The following is a 14,441-nucleotide window of genomic DNA, read 5'->3' on the forward strand; positions in this document are numbered from 1 at the left end:
TCCTGTTTCAAAATTAAAAAATAAAAAAAGAAGCTGGGCGTGGTGGCGCACGCTGTAATCCCAGTACTTGGGAGGCTGAGACTGGAGGATCTCAGGTTTGAAGGAAGCCTCAGCAACTTAGTGAGGCCCTCCACAAATTAGCATGACCCTGCTTCCAAATAAAAAAAATAGAATATGGCTAGGGTATAGCTTGGAGGTAGAATAACCTGGGTTCAACCCCTAGTACCATAAAAATAAAAATAAAATTTAAATGTAAAAAAGGGCTGGAGGTATAACTCAGAGGTAGAATCCCCTGGGTTCAATCCCTAGTTACAAAAAATTCACATCAGTGTTTACCTTGATGCAATACATCTCTATAACAATTTCATTTCTGCATTATGGTTGTATACTTTTAGAATATTGAGTTTGTAATGTCATTTTCTTTAAAAAATGAGAAGCTAATTTTGTCTTTTCTCTAGCATACTGACCAAACATTTTTATTGATAGAGAAGTTTCTTTCAGCTGCATGACCCATTATTGGTAGTGTCATAAAATTTTAGGATTATTTTTATAAATTAGAAAAAAACCTCTTTCAAATTATAAAAACCTCTATCAAGTTTCTTTCATATAGAAACTGTAGAGCCGGCCGTGGTGGCGCACGCTTCTAATCCCAGCATTCGGGAGGCTGAGACCTGGAGGATCGCGGCTTGCGGACAGCCTCAGCTACTTAGTGAGGCCCTCTGCAACTCAGTGAGACCTGGTTTCAAAATAAAGAATAAAAAATAGGGCAGGGGGTGTAGCTTGGAGGTCAAATGCCCCTGGTGAGGAGATAGAAAGGAAATAGGCAGATAGGGAAAAGGCCTCCGTAGAAAAAATTAATTTCCTGGGTTTCCTGAGGGGCGACAAATACCTGGAATTCCAAAGGCTCAGAGATAAGAAGGACCAGAGCTTCATAAAGCCATCTGTTTACTAATCAACAAACCCACCAAACAAGTCTGGCACTGCTGAAAGGAGATTCTTCAAGGACTTGCAAACACCCTATGCAAATCCTGAGAGCTGCTTCCCAGAATTCCCAAAGTCACCCTAACCAAAAGAGGTCGCAATGGTCAGGCCTTTGCCTCAGTCGGATGGCAAATTGGGGCTTTTTCCTCTCGGGACCCCTCCCCTTTTGGGGAGCTGTTCTCTCTCTCGCAGGTCGTGATAGCCCTGAGAGAAGGCAGAGTGCAACTGATGGCACGTGGCTCAGGCTACTCTCGGGTAGTGACCTAAAGGCCTCTGCTGGACATCAAGCCTGACCAGGGCCCCTAGGGGTGACCTGCACCTCTTTTCTGGCAGATTGCGTGGACTCTGGGAGAAAGTAGTTTGCCAAAGTAGTTTGGCACTTGGCTCGGGCGACACTCGGGTGGTGACCTAAAGGCAACTACTGGACACCAGGAGACCCGACAGCCCGAGTGGTGTCCTGCCTCTTCTCCTATTCCCTTCTGGCGGGTCACACGGACTCTGGAAGAAAGCAGCCTGCACCTGAAGGCAATTCGGCTTGAGCTACTCTCAAGTATTGTCCTGAAGGCAGCTGCTGGACCCAGAGTTCCAGCCCCTTTGGGGGTGTTCAGCCACCTTTCCCCATTCCCTGCTGCTTCCAATAAACCTTTTACTCCCCTTCCTGAGGTCTGCGGGTGTCATTCTTTGCTCACCGTAGACAAGAACCCGGTAAGGAGACGCTGAGTTTCTTCTCAAGAAACTCCGTTTCATCTATGATGAAACCCCAGGTTTCTTCTCAAGAAGCCCTCCGTTTCATCTTGGGGGCTCAGAAGAAACCCCTGTTTCATTGGGTTCCATCCCCAGACCCACCAAAAAAAAAAAAAGTGTAAGAATACCTGGAGGCTGAGACTCAGGCTGGAGGATCATGAAGTAGACACAGTGAGACCCTGTCTCAGAAAAGATTTTTTTTTTTTTTAATCTGTAAGGATAGCCTATGTCTGTAATCCCAGCTACTTGAGAGGCTGAGGAAGGAATACTCTCTAGAGGCCAGCCTGGGCATAAAATGCTTTCTCCAAAAATAAAAAAAATAAAAATGCCGGGCGTGGTGGCTCATGTTTGTAATCCCCGCACTTGGGAGGCTGAGACAGGAGGATCGCACAGGTTCGAAGCCAGCCTCAGCTACTGAGTGAGGCTCTCAGCAACTCAGTGAGACCCTGTTTCCAAATAAAGTATTAAAAAAAAATAGGTCTGGGAGTATAGTCCGAAGGTAGAAAAGCCCCTGGGTTCCACCCCCAGTACCACCAAAAAAGAAAAAAAGAAACAAAACAAATAAACCAAAGACAACGGTTGTTAGACTGGATGTAGCCCTGGGCCCTCCGTTCTCTTCCTAGCACCACAGAAACACCAGGAAATAGAAACTGTAAAATGTCAAGACTCGTCACATGAGCTGGGGATGCAGCTCAGTAGTAGAGCTTCTGGCTAACATGTGCAAGGCCCTGGGCTCCATCTGCAAAAACAAAATCTTTTCATGTCGCTGAACGTAGTGGCACACACCTGTAGTCCAGTTCTTGGGAGGTGTAGATGGAAGGACTGCAGATTCAGGTCCTGCCTCAGCAACTTAGAGACACTGTTTTAAAACAACAAAACAAACAAACAAACAAAAAACAGGACTGGAGGTATTGCTCAGAGGTAGAATACCCCTGGGTTCAATTCCCAGCACCAACACACACACACACACACAAAGTTTCGTTTCCTTGATTATGAATCTTACAAACTCTTTTACACTGGTGCTGTGGATTAGCTGGTTTGTTGGGAACGGCCTCGGTGCGATGACATGCTTTGACTTGTTATGGTCACTGACGTCACTACTTTATGATAGGGAGCTTCCCCTTAGCCGGGCTCCCCAAAAGTGCCACCGCCCTCCTGCGACAGCCAGAAAGAGGGGAAGTGAGAGTGGAAAGAGACAGTGTTTTCCATCAATTACTATTAAAATATCTGACTTGAGCAGATTCTGCAGAAGCGTGTGATTCTGTGGGTGCCTTGCCCCGTCCCTCCCTGGGCACGGGAAGCTCCTGCCAGGACGCGGCTCCCAGGCTTAAACTCCGTGACCTTCACTGCAAGTGAATCCACCTCCGTAGCTCCCCTGAAGGAATCCAACTTCCCGCCCCAAGGACGGAGGCCGGCAGCTCCTCCTCTTCTTCATCCTCCTCCAGCATCGCTTCTTCCAGGAAGTCTCCGGAAGAGGCTCCCTGCCCGTGTCCCTGTCCCATTACCCACCCCACGGAGCTGGAGGCCACATCTGTCTACGGCACTCTGTGCCCCTAAGATCTCAGGATGCGGCCCGATGGGCGGCTTTCACCAGGTCTCTCTCTCCTGGCACACAGCTGGCCTCTGCTGTCCGGCCTCCCTAGTTGGGCCAGGGGACCATGGTCCAGTCAGGGGACTATGGGCAGAAGTCCTATGCACCTCTTTGTGCCATCCCTAAACCTCCCTCCCTGTCCTCTATAATCTTTCTGTCTGCCAACCAGATGTGGAAGTCTAAGCAGGGAAACTCCTAGACCCCAGGAGCCAACTGAAAGGACCTGGGGCTCCTCCATGGCCCTGGGGAGCTCCCGCTGGCCCACCTTGAGCTACCCCATTTATTTTTAATTTCTTTCTTTTTTTTTGTGGTACTGAGGATAGAACTCAGTGTTTTACCTCCAAGTCACACCCCCCAGCCCTATTTTTTATTCTTTATTTGAAACAGGGTCTCACTGAGCTGCAAAGGGCCTAAGTAGCTGAGGCTGTCTGCAAACCCTGATCCTCCTGTCTCAGCCTCCCAAATGCTGGGATTACAAGCGTGCACCACCATGCCTGGCTGCTTCCTCCTCCTCCTCTTCCTCCTCTTCTTCTTTCTCCTCTTCCTCCTCCTCCTCTTACTTCCTCTTCCCCTTCCCCTTTCCCTTCCCCTTCCCCTTCCCCTTCCCCTTCTTCTTCTTCTTCTTCTTCTTCTTCTTCTTCTTCTTCTTCTTCTTCTTCTTCTTCTTCTTCTTCTTCCTCCTCTTCCTCTTCCTCTTCCTCTTCCTTCCCCCCTCTTCTTCTTCTTCCTCCCCCTCCCCTCCCCTCCCCTCCCCTCCCCTTTCTCCTCCTCCTCCTCCTCCTCCTCCTCCTCCTCCTCCTCCTCCTCCTCCTCCTCCTCCTCCTCCTCCTTCTTCTTCTTCTTCTTCTTCTTCTTCTTCTTCTTCTTGGAATATTGCCCTACTGAATTATGGGACACTAAGTCAGACCCCATCAGTGTGTATTATAACATGTGCCATGTGCCTTCCAGAACCCCAAACACTCAAACCCCAAAATGCACTGGGGCCTTGAAATGTCAGGGTTTCGGTTGCCAACCGGAAACATTAAATCTCCCGTAAGCACGTGAGAGGAGGCATCGGAGCCGGGACTGCAGATGGACACACAAGAAAACACATACTCTAGCTGCCCAAGAATAAGTGTTCTGCGGTGGTGCCCCAGGGGTCAGGCCCTACTGATAGAAAGGAAAAGAACAGCATTTTAGGGGTTACATCAGGTCATGGGTTACAATTGCTTGGACAGTAAAAATGGCATAGTCATCAACCGCTCACACATTTCAGGTAAGATCTAGAGAAGAAGAGGACAGATCTCTCACCAAATCATTTGTTACTCAGGTGGTGTCAGCAAGTCTACCAGGAACTAAGCTGAAATGGTTGGAGATTAATTAACCTAATCACGAGACTTTGGAACCCAGGAGTGGCTGCTGTCTCGCAAGCCATGCCCGCCGGCCCGGTGGCAACTGGCGGGCCCCCTTCTATTTATATCTTTTTTTTTCCCCTTTTCATCAAGATCTTTCCATTGCAAGAACTGATAAGTGATCACCACTACCAAAATTATCGAAAAGATCGATTCGGTTGATAGGTTTAAATTCTTTTCATGTAGTTTGTTCCTTAAGATTGCTGATTTTAGGGAGTCGTCCTTCAACAAACAGGGCAAAGAGCACTTCTGCTGTTTTGTTTTTCAGACAGGTCTCACTATGTTGCCCAGGCTGGCCTCGAACTCGTGGGCTCAAGCAATCCTCTGTCGCAGCTTCCCAAGTAGCCGGGACTACAGCACGCACCGCCACACCTCGCTCAAAGAGTATTTTTCATGCTGGCTTGACTTGAAGGAATATTTGCAAAAGCCTTCAGAGCTTTCTAATATTTTCTTTTCTTGTTTTAAATCTTTTCTTCTCCCTCTCCCTCTCCCTCTCTCTCTCCCTCTCTCTGTCTCTCTTTTTTCCGGTATGGGGTAACTAGGGATGGAACCCAGGGGCATTGCATCTCCAAGCTACAACCCCAGCCCTGTTTTTTATCCTTTATTTTGAAACGGAGTCTCACTGAGTTGTGAAGGGCCCTCACTAAGTAGCTGAGGCTGTCCCCAAACCGCGATCCTCGGGTCTCCGCCTCTCAAATGCTGAGATTGCAAGCAGGCGCCACTACGCGCGACCTCTTTTCTTGCTTTAATACCGGGTTTTAGTCATTTGGGGAAGATACCAGCTGTTAGTCTTTTTGGAAAGAGAATCTTGCCAGGAAGGGATTTTAGACCCTGTAGATCTTCACAGACGTCTAAATCTAGGTGTCCTGGTTGATTTCGTTCCTAATTGCTCTACTAACTCTCGGTTTATAAAACAACTCTTCCTTCTTAGAGAAAGAAACGCACTCATCGTGATTTTCTAAGAATTGCCTGCAGAGAAGATGGATGAGTGTGGACGGGACACGCGGGAGGCCGAAGGCCCAGGAGAGGCCCGCTTGCAGCACCGAGTGTTGGGACCGTTGCCAGCAACGCCTTGGCCCCTCTCCTACGAGGGAGGCTCTCCAAGGGGGATCTTTTCCCACGCACTGTCTCAAAGCCAAAGACCAAACGGCGGCTGAACGCCAATAGCACAAGTTTATTCAGCGGCCAGAGAATGTGAGAAGGAGCAGGAGAGTTTGCAAACCAACGCCTCAGTCCCCCAGGGGCGGGGAGTCATGCACATAGGAGGAAAAAATGAAGGAGCCAGTAGGGTAATAAGAGGGAGGGCTGTTCATGCCTTTTCTTAGAAGACCTGGAGATGTTTCCAGGAATTCAAATACTACCACTTTTTATTCCTTTTCACAGTTCTTTCCAGCTGTTACCATGGCAACTGCCAACCGTCCTGACCCTGGGTGGGGGGGTCACTTAGCATGCAGATGGGACTTGGGGTGTATTAGGGGTCATGCAGGCGGCCATCTTGAATCTAGCTAGTTTCAACCAGTCTGGTCATCTGGGACTCTGGGGACTGTTTTGTTTGTTTTGTTTTGTTTCAGAACTGGGGATGGAACCCAGAGCATTCTACCGCCGAGCTACACTCCCAGCCCTATGTTTTATTCTTTATTTTTGAAACAGGGTTTTACTGAGTTGCAAAGGGCCTCACTAAGTAGCTGAGGCTGTCCACATTGGTGTGAACCGGGACCAGAATGACCTGGCTTATAAATCAAATAATCAAAGTCCTTGGCAAACCCGACTGTGTCAGTGGAAGGAATGGGGAGCCACTAGCGATGGCCTCTAACTCAGCCACAGTCCAGGGAGGCACGGTCACACCCACGGCCCCCTGGACCCGCGCTAGTTCCCACAACCGGCAGATAAATGGGAGCTCAAGTGGGCTTGCTTTGGTGTCGGGGCGGCAGTGAGGGGGAGAGAGGAGGAAGGTCACCACAGGAGCAGATCACATGAAGGAAGAAGAAGCTTTAAAAAATTAATTTTAATTTAAAAAAATAAAAAAGAAGAAGCTCTAGAACATTCTGAGTTCAGAGATAGTTGCTTTAATTTTTTTTTTTTTTTTTTTTTTTTTTTTTTACTGGGCTGGGGATATAGCTCAGAGGTAAAGTACTTGCCTAGAACGTGCATGGCTTTAAGGTCCTTCCCCAGCACCACACACACAATTTTGTTTTCTTCTTGATGTTCCATTTGCAGGGTAGCACTCTTTCTCTCAGCTGCATTTAGAAGCTTCTAAGTGCCATTAAAAAAAAAAAAAAAAACAAGTCTCCCAAGCTGGGCGTGGTGGCGCACGCTTGTAATCCCCGCGCTTGGGAGGCTGAGACAGGAGGATCGCACGGGTTCGAAGCCAGCCTCAGCTACTTAGTGAGGCTTTCAGCAACTTAGTGAGACCCAGTTTCCAAATAAAATATAAAAGTTCTGGGAGTATAGCCCGGAGGTAAAAAGCTTCTGGGTTCCACCCCCAGTACCACAAAAAAAAAAAAAAAAAAAAAAAGTCTCCCAAGCTGGGTGTGGTGGCGCACGCTTGCAATCCCAGCATTTGGGAGGCTGAGACCAGAAGACCATGTTTGAGGACAGTTTCAGCTACTTAGTGAGTCCTTTGCAACTCAGTGAGATCCTGTTTCAAAATAAAAAATAAAAAATAAGGCAGGGGGTGGAGCTCAGAGGTAGAATGCCCCTGGGTTCCATCCCCAATACTGAAAAAAAAAAAAAAAAAAAAACCCAAGCCTCCCAGCTGGGCATAGTGGGGCACACCTATAATCCCAGGACAGGAGAATCACAGGTTTGAGAACAACCTCAGCGACCTAGTGAGACCCTGTTTCTAAACAACAATAAAATAAAATAAAAGGAAGCCGGGCATGGTGGCCAGCATTCAGGAGGCTGTGATGGGAGGATTGCGGTTTGAAGCCAGCCTCAGCTACTTAGTGAGGCCCTCTGCAACTTAGTGAGACCCTGTCTCAAAATAAAGAATAAAAAATTGTAGGGTACGGTGGCACAGACTGTAATCCCCGTGCTTGGGAAGCGGAGACAGGAGGATTGCGCTGGTTTGAAGCCAGCCTCGCTTGCTTAAGAGACCCTTTTTCCAAATAAAAATTATAAAAAATAGGTCTGGGAGTATAGCCCGGAGGTAGAAGGGTTTCCAGGAACCCCAGTACCACCAAAAAAAAAAAAAAAAAAAAAATAGGGCAGGGGGTGTAGCTCGGAGGTCAAATGCCCCTGGGTTTCATCGCCAGACCTGCAAATAAAATAAAATAAAAGGGCTAGGCTTATAAATCAAATAGATTTTTGTTTTCTAGAGGTAGAGTGTACCTGGGTTCAATTGCCAGTACCAAAGGGGGAAAAAAAAGGCCTCTGAGCTGGGCATGGTGATATATACCTATACAATCCCAGTGCTTAGGGAGCTGAGACAGGAGGATCTCAGGTTCAAGGACAGCCTCAGCAATTTAGTGAGATTCTCAGCAACTTAGTGAGACTATGTCTCAGAATAGGACTAGTGGCATAGCTTGGAAGTGGAGTGTGCTCCTGGGTTCCCAGTAACACCAAAAACAAAAATAAGTCTGGTTGTGGTGGCACACACTTGGAATCCCAGTACTTGGGAGGCTGAGAGAGGAGAATCACGGGTTCCCAGCCAGCCTCGGCAACTTAGTGAGGTCTTCTGCAACTTACTGAGACCCTGTTTCAAAATAAAAATAAAATAGGGCTGGGGTGTAGCTGAGAGGTAAAATGCCTTTGGATTCAATCCCTAGTACCACCAAAAAAAAAAAAAAAAAAAAAAACAGAAAAAGCAGCAACAACAAAAATCAAGCCTCTCCCCCCCCCTCTTTTTTTTTTTTTTTTTTTTTTGGCTTTGCTTTAAAAAACCTGAGTTTTGGCCGGGCGTGGTGGCGCACGCTTGTCATCCCCGCGCTTGGGAGGCAGAGACAGGAGGATCGCGCAGGTTCGAAGCCAGCCACGCGCGCTGGCTTAGGAGACCCTGTTTCCAAATAAAAATGTAAAAATAGGTCTGGGAGTGTAGCCCGGAGGTAGAAGGGCTTCCGGGAACCCCAGTACCACAAAAAAAAAAAAAAAAAAAAAAAAAACCTGGGTTTTTTTCAAAATGAGTCAGCAAATATACCAAGTTGCCAAAGATCCCCTTTTTGGCAATTAGAGATTAAGATCGTCCTTAGTCAGATGAACCCATTACCCTAAGATGAGGCTCTGTGAGTGCCACCACTGGCACCATAGACAAGGTCTCTGCAGCAGCAAAGGACCATCACCGGAGGAACCACGTCCCATAATTTTGATTTCTTGTAATCACAGGTCTGGGCAGTGTGCTGCTGATGGGCACGGGCCTGGAGCTGTCACTCTGAAGTCAGTAATACCCTGTCTGTGTCTCAGGGACCCAGATACCTTATGATAAGTGGGATGCTCAAGGTGCCAGGCGACCAGTCTTTCTGTGTACCTCCCAGATGAGCCAGAAGTTTCCAAAAAAATGTTCTTCCAGTTGGGGAGTGGTGGCGCACGCCTGTGATCCCAGTACTTGGGAGGCTGAGACAGGAGAATCACAGATTTGAGGACAGCCTCAGCAAGTAGTGAGACTCTCATCAACCTAGGGAGACCCTGTTTCAAAATAAAAAATAAAATAAGGCTGGGAGTGTAACTCGGAGGTAGAACACCCCTGGGTTCAATCCCCAATCACACACACACACACACACACACACACACACACACACACACACACACGTTCCTCCATTGGCAATCCCTAAAGACCACCACAGCTCACAACCAATGTCCTGACCCTTCCATTGAGACGCTAGTCATCTAAGATGCTGCTCCATGCTGGAAGAAACTACGGCTCCTCTATTTGGAGCAGAGGTTGCTTGTGGTAATGCCAAGGGGCAAAACGAAACAGCTGGTCACCATCCAGGGACAGGCTAAATAATACAAAGGGCTGTGGCAGTCGTGTGTGTGTGTGTGTGTGTGTGTGTGTGTGTGTGTGTGTGTGTGTCTGGGGATGAAACCCAGGGGCATTCAACCTCTGAGCTACACCCTCTGCCCTATTTTTTTATTCTTTATTTTGCAACAGGGTCTCACTGAGTTGCAGAGGGCCTCACTAAGTAGTAGCTGAGGCTGTCTGTGAACCGGGATCCTCCCGTCTCAGCCTCCCAAATGCTGGGATTACAAGTGTGCACCACCACGCCCAGCTCCACTGTAGGATTTTAAATTACTCAAATCCAAGGAAGGTTATAAAGGAGAAAAGGAGGGTTTGGGGAAGGGAACCATTCAAAAGTAAACTTCTGGCCGGGCGTGGTGGTGCACGCTTGGGAGGCAGAGACAGGAGGATCGCGCAGGTTCAGAGCCAGCCTCGCTGGCTTAGGAGACCCTGTTTCCAAATAAAAATATAAAATAGGTCTGGGAGTGTAGCCCGGAGGTAGAAGGGCTTCCAGGAACCTCAGTACCACCAATAAATAAATAAATAAATAAATAAATAAATAAATAAACAAACAAACAAACAATAAGTTTCCATCCATACAAGGGCCAATCTCACTAACATGTGTGGGGAGGGAGGGCAGGCAAGGAAGGGGCAGGTATAGATGTGTGTGTTTGTGTGTGTGTGTGTGTGAACGTTTGCATCACTTGGCATCTCACTATGATGTATATAATTACAGTGCACCAATAAAAGTATAAAAAGGACATAAAATATAAATCACACCAATCCTGTGAAAAGAAGCGGAGAGAGGGGATGGTCGGCGCTTTTGTCTTTGCAGGGCGTTTAATAACAACAGAAATCAAGTCCGGCCTCCTCCACCAAAACTTTTGAGAGGTTTGGGTTTCAGGAGAAACCCCCAGCTTCAGCCACTGCTATACTGCGGGCTTGTTTCCCTTGACAGTCGTGCGATAAAGGCTTCCTGCCTGGGTGGCACTGCTGGGAGGCGGGGGTCCTGGAGGAGGCGGTGAGGCCTAGTGGGCGGTGTCCGGGCTCCTGGGGAGGGCCCCCGAGGGAGATGGCGCAGCCCTGGCTTTGCTTCCTGGTCGGGAGCTGAGTGGTTTGGGTTTTGCTTCACCACTCTTGCCAGGGTGTGCTGCCATGGCTCAAAGCGAAAGGGCCAAAAGAGCAGGGTGTGGTGGTGCAAGCCTACATCATCAACTTGGAAGTCTGAGCAGGAGGACCGCAGGCTCAAGGCCAGCGTGGACCACTTAACGAGACCCTGTCTCAAAATAAAATAGAAAAAGAGCTGGGGGAGGACGTGGTGGTGCACGCCTGTCATCCCAGCACTTGGGAGGCCGAGGTAGGCGGATCGCAGGCTCGCAGCCAGCCTCCGCAACTTAGAGAGGTCCCTCTGCTACTTAGTGACACCCTGTTTCAAAAATAAAGAATAAAAATATAGGGCTGGGGGTGTAGCTTGGAGGTAGAATCCCCCTGGGTTCCATCATCAGTAATGCAAAATAATAAATAAATAAATTAATTAATTAATTAATGAGGGCTGAGGGTGTAGCTCAGAGGTAGAATGTCCCTGGGCTCAGTCTCCATGGGCCCTGACTCAATCCAAAGTACGGCAAAAGAGGCAGAAAAGAAATTCAGGGCCGGGCGTGGAGTTGCACACTTGTAATCCCAGCATTTGGGAGGCTGAGACAGGAGGATCACAGTTTACTGCCAGCCTCAGCTGCTTAGTGAGGCCCTTTGCAACCCAGTGAGACCAGGTTTCAAAATAAAGAATAAAAAATAGGGCTGGGGTGGGGGGGTGTAGCTTGGAAGTAGAATGCCCCTGGGTTCTATCCCCAGTATCACCAAAAAAAAAAAAAAAAAATTAGAAGTTCAGACTGAGCCTACCAGTTACAAGAGGCAGGTTGCATACGCTTATCTCTCTCCGCTGTTCTCTAGAATTCTAAGAAAATGACACAAGGAACTTGTTACAAATGCACATCTATCTACCGGGACAAAAAATAATAAAAAGTGAACAAATTATAGCAAACAAGAGGAATCAACAGAAGCCTGGATGCTGTGAGCAGGTGCTGAAGAGGGGCTGGCGTGGACCTAGGAGCCTTGAGCCTGGCTGCCCAGGGAGCGCCAGACAGACCTCAGCGCGCAGAGCCTCAGAGCGGCTCCTGCTCCGGGTTGGAAGGGACCAGGCGCCTCCAGAGCCCCAGATGTGTGAGGGAGGACCGCACAGGGAAGGGCCGAGCCAGTGGCCATCCAAGTACTGGGAGGTGGGGACAGGAGGACTGCAGGTTAGAGCCTCAGGGACTTATTGGGGGCCTCTGCAACTTAGTGAGACCCTGTGCTGAAAAAAATAAATAAAAGTAAGAGGCGATTGAAGGGCTGAGCCTCCTATGCCAGCCTGGGCAGGAAGGGGCTCCTCCCTCCCCGGCAGGAGGCCAGCACACCACAGAGGTTGCCGGAGTGACTGAGCCGGCAGCGGGCAGTTTTGTGGTCAGTCCTTGCTCCCTTTGTTGCACTCAGATGGCGTCTTCCTACCTGGCTTCCCTTCCTTCCCCCCTTCCGGTCACAAAGGGGTTCAAAGATACCTAGTGCAAAAGAGGCAACACCGACAGTGGCCTCTGGCCTCTGGCCTCCTATCCACACACCCGTCTCATCCACCCCAGCTATTTGAAGTAGCTGAAATGGCTACTGCCCCCAGTATGGCTGTCTTCCTCTTTAATCACAAGCCCCAGCACCACCTTTAAGCTGGGTTCCTTGCATCCCAGCTACACAATACTTCTCAGCCTCCTTGCAATTATGTGACTTTATAAAGCCACGTGACTTTTTAAGTGAAGAGGAGGAAATCCAGGGATCTAAGTCTTTAAAAGAGGGAGGCATTGGCAGGGCACAGTGGCACGTGCCCATAGTCCTAGTACTTGACAGGTGGAAGCAGGAGAGTGGCAGGTTCGAGGACAGCCTCCGCAACCTGGTGAACAATTCAGCAACTCTTTCAAAATAAAAAACAAACCTGGGAGCTCGGCATGGTGGCGCACGCTTGTAATCCCCGCGCTTGGGAGGCGGAGACAGGAGGATCGTGCAGGTTCGAAGCCAGCCACTCTGGCTTAAGAGACCCTGTTTCCAAATTAAAAAAAAGTATAAAAATAAGTCTGTGTAGCCCGGAGGTAGAAGGGTTTCCAGGAACCCCAGTACCACCAAAAAACAAACAAAACAAACAAAAAATAAACAAACAAAGCTGGGCATGGTGGCACATGCCTGTAATCCCAGTACTTGGGAAGCTGAGCAGGAGGGTTGCAGGTTCAAGGACAGTTTCAGCAACATAGTGAGACTCACAGCAAACTACCAAGATCCTGTTTCAAAATAAAAATAATAAAAATGGCTTGGGGTAGCCGGGCGTGGTGGCACAGGTTTGTCATCCCAGCATTCGGGAGGCTGAGTCAGGAGGATCGCGGTTCTCGGACAGCCTCAGCTACTTAGTGAGGCCCTCTGCAACTCAGTGAGACACGGTTTCAAAATAAAAAGAATAAAAAATAGGGCAGGGGGTGTAGCTCAGAGGTCGAATGCCCCTGGCTTCCATCCCCAGACCCTCAAAAAAAAAAAAAAAAAAAAAAGGCTTGGGATTAAGCATGGAGGTAGAATGCCCCTGGGCTCAATCCCCAGTACCACAAAAATAAATAAATAAAATAAAAAGGGCTGGGGATGTACCTCGGAGGGAGAATGCCTTGGATCAAATCCCTATACCTGCCCCATATACACAAAGAAGAAGGCACTAGCAGCTTTTTCTCTTCCACTCTGATTTTTTTTTTCCGGTCTGGGGATGGAACCCCAGAGAATTCGACCTCTGAGCTACACCCCCTGCCCTGTTTTTTATTCTTTATTTTGAAACAGGGTCTCACTGAGTTGCGACGGCCTCACTAAGTAGCTGAGGCTGTCCGAGAACTGTGATCCTCCGGTCTCAGCCTCCCGAAGGCTGGGATTACGAGCGTGCACCGCCACGCCCGGCTCACTCTGATTTTTGAACAGGAGATGCGATGCCCACTGTTCCAGAGCCATTCTACATGTTGAGGACACAGGCCACACATTAGGGGTGGCAGAGCAGAGAGACAGAAGGACACATCTTCATGACTTGCTCACAGCCCTGCAGGGCCTGCCTTAGGACTTCTCTTACATGCCAGAGAAACAGACTTCTATCTTATCACTATCATTTTGAGGTTTCCTGTCATGTGCAAGTGACACTACCGTAAGTCAAGGGGACAATCCCACGTGCTCTTTCCGTGCAGAGGTCCTGAAAGATCAGAATCAGCAGGAAACTTACCTGCGTGGCATCTACAGTTTCAGAGGCAGAATCTGGTGCACAGGTGTTTTCTTTTGCTCAAAGGTTTAAGAATTGGGAGGTATTTGGATACATTTTAAACATTGAAATTGGGAGCCGGGCATGGTGGCGCACGGTTGTAATCCCAGCATTTGGGAGGCTGAGACAGGAGGATCGCGGTTCACGGACAACCTCAGCTACTTAGTGAGGCCCTTTGCAACTCAGTGAGACCCTGTTTCAAAATAAAGAATAAAAAATAGGGCAGGGGGTGTAGCTCAGAGGTCGAATGCCCCTGGGTTTCATCCCCAGATACACACACACACACACACACACACACACACACACACACACACACATTGAAATTGGGGATTCTGGCTTTTCTTGAATCTGTGGAGGACCTGGCAACACTGGATCAATGTTTCTGCACTGCTGTATTGACATGGGGCATATGCTCCTTTGTAATAATACCTCACTCCCCCCTTG

Source organism: Muscardinus avellanarius (assembly GCF_963383645.1).
Source record: "Muscardinus avellanarius genome assembly, chromosome: 19".
In the NCBI taxonomy this organism is placed as follows: domain Eukaryota; kingdom Metazoa; phylum Chordata; class Mammalia; order Rodentia; family Gliridae; genus Muscardinus; species Muscardinus avellanarius.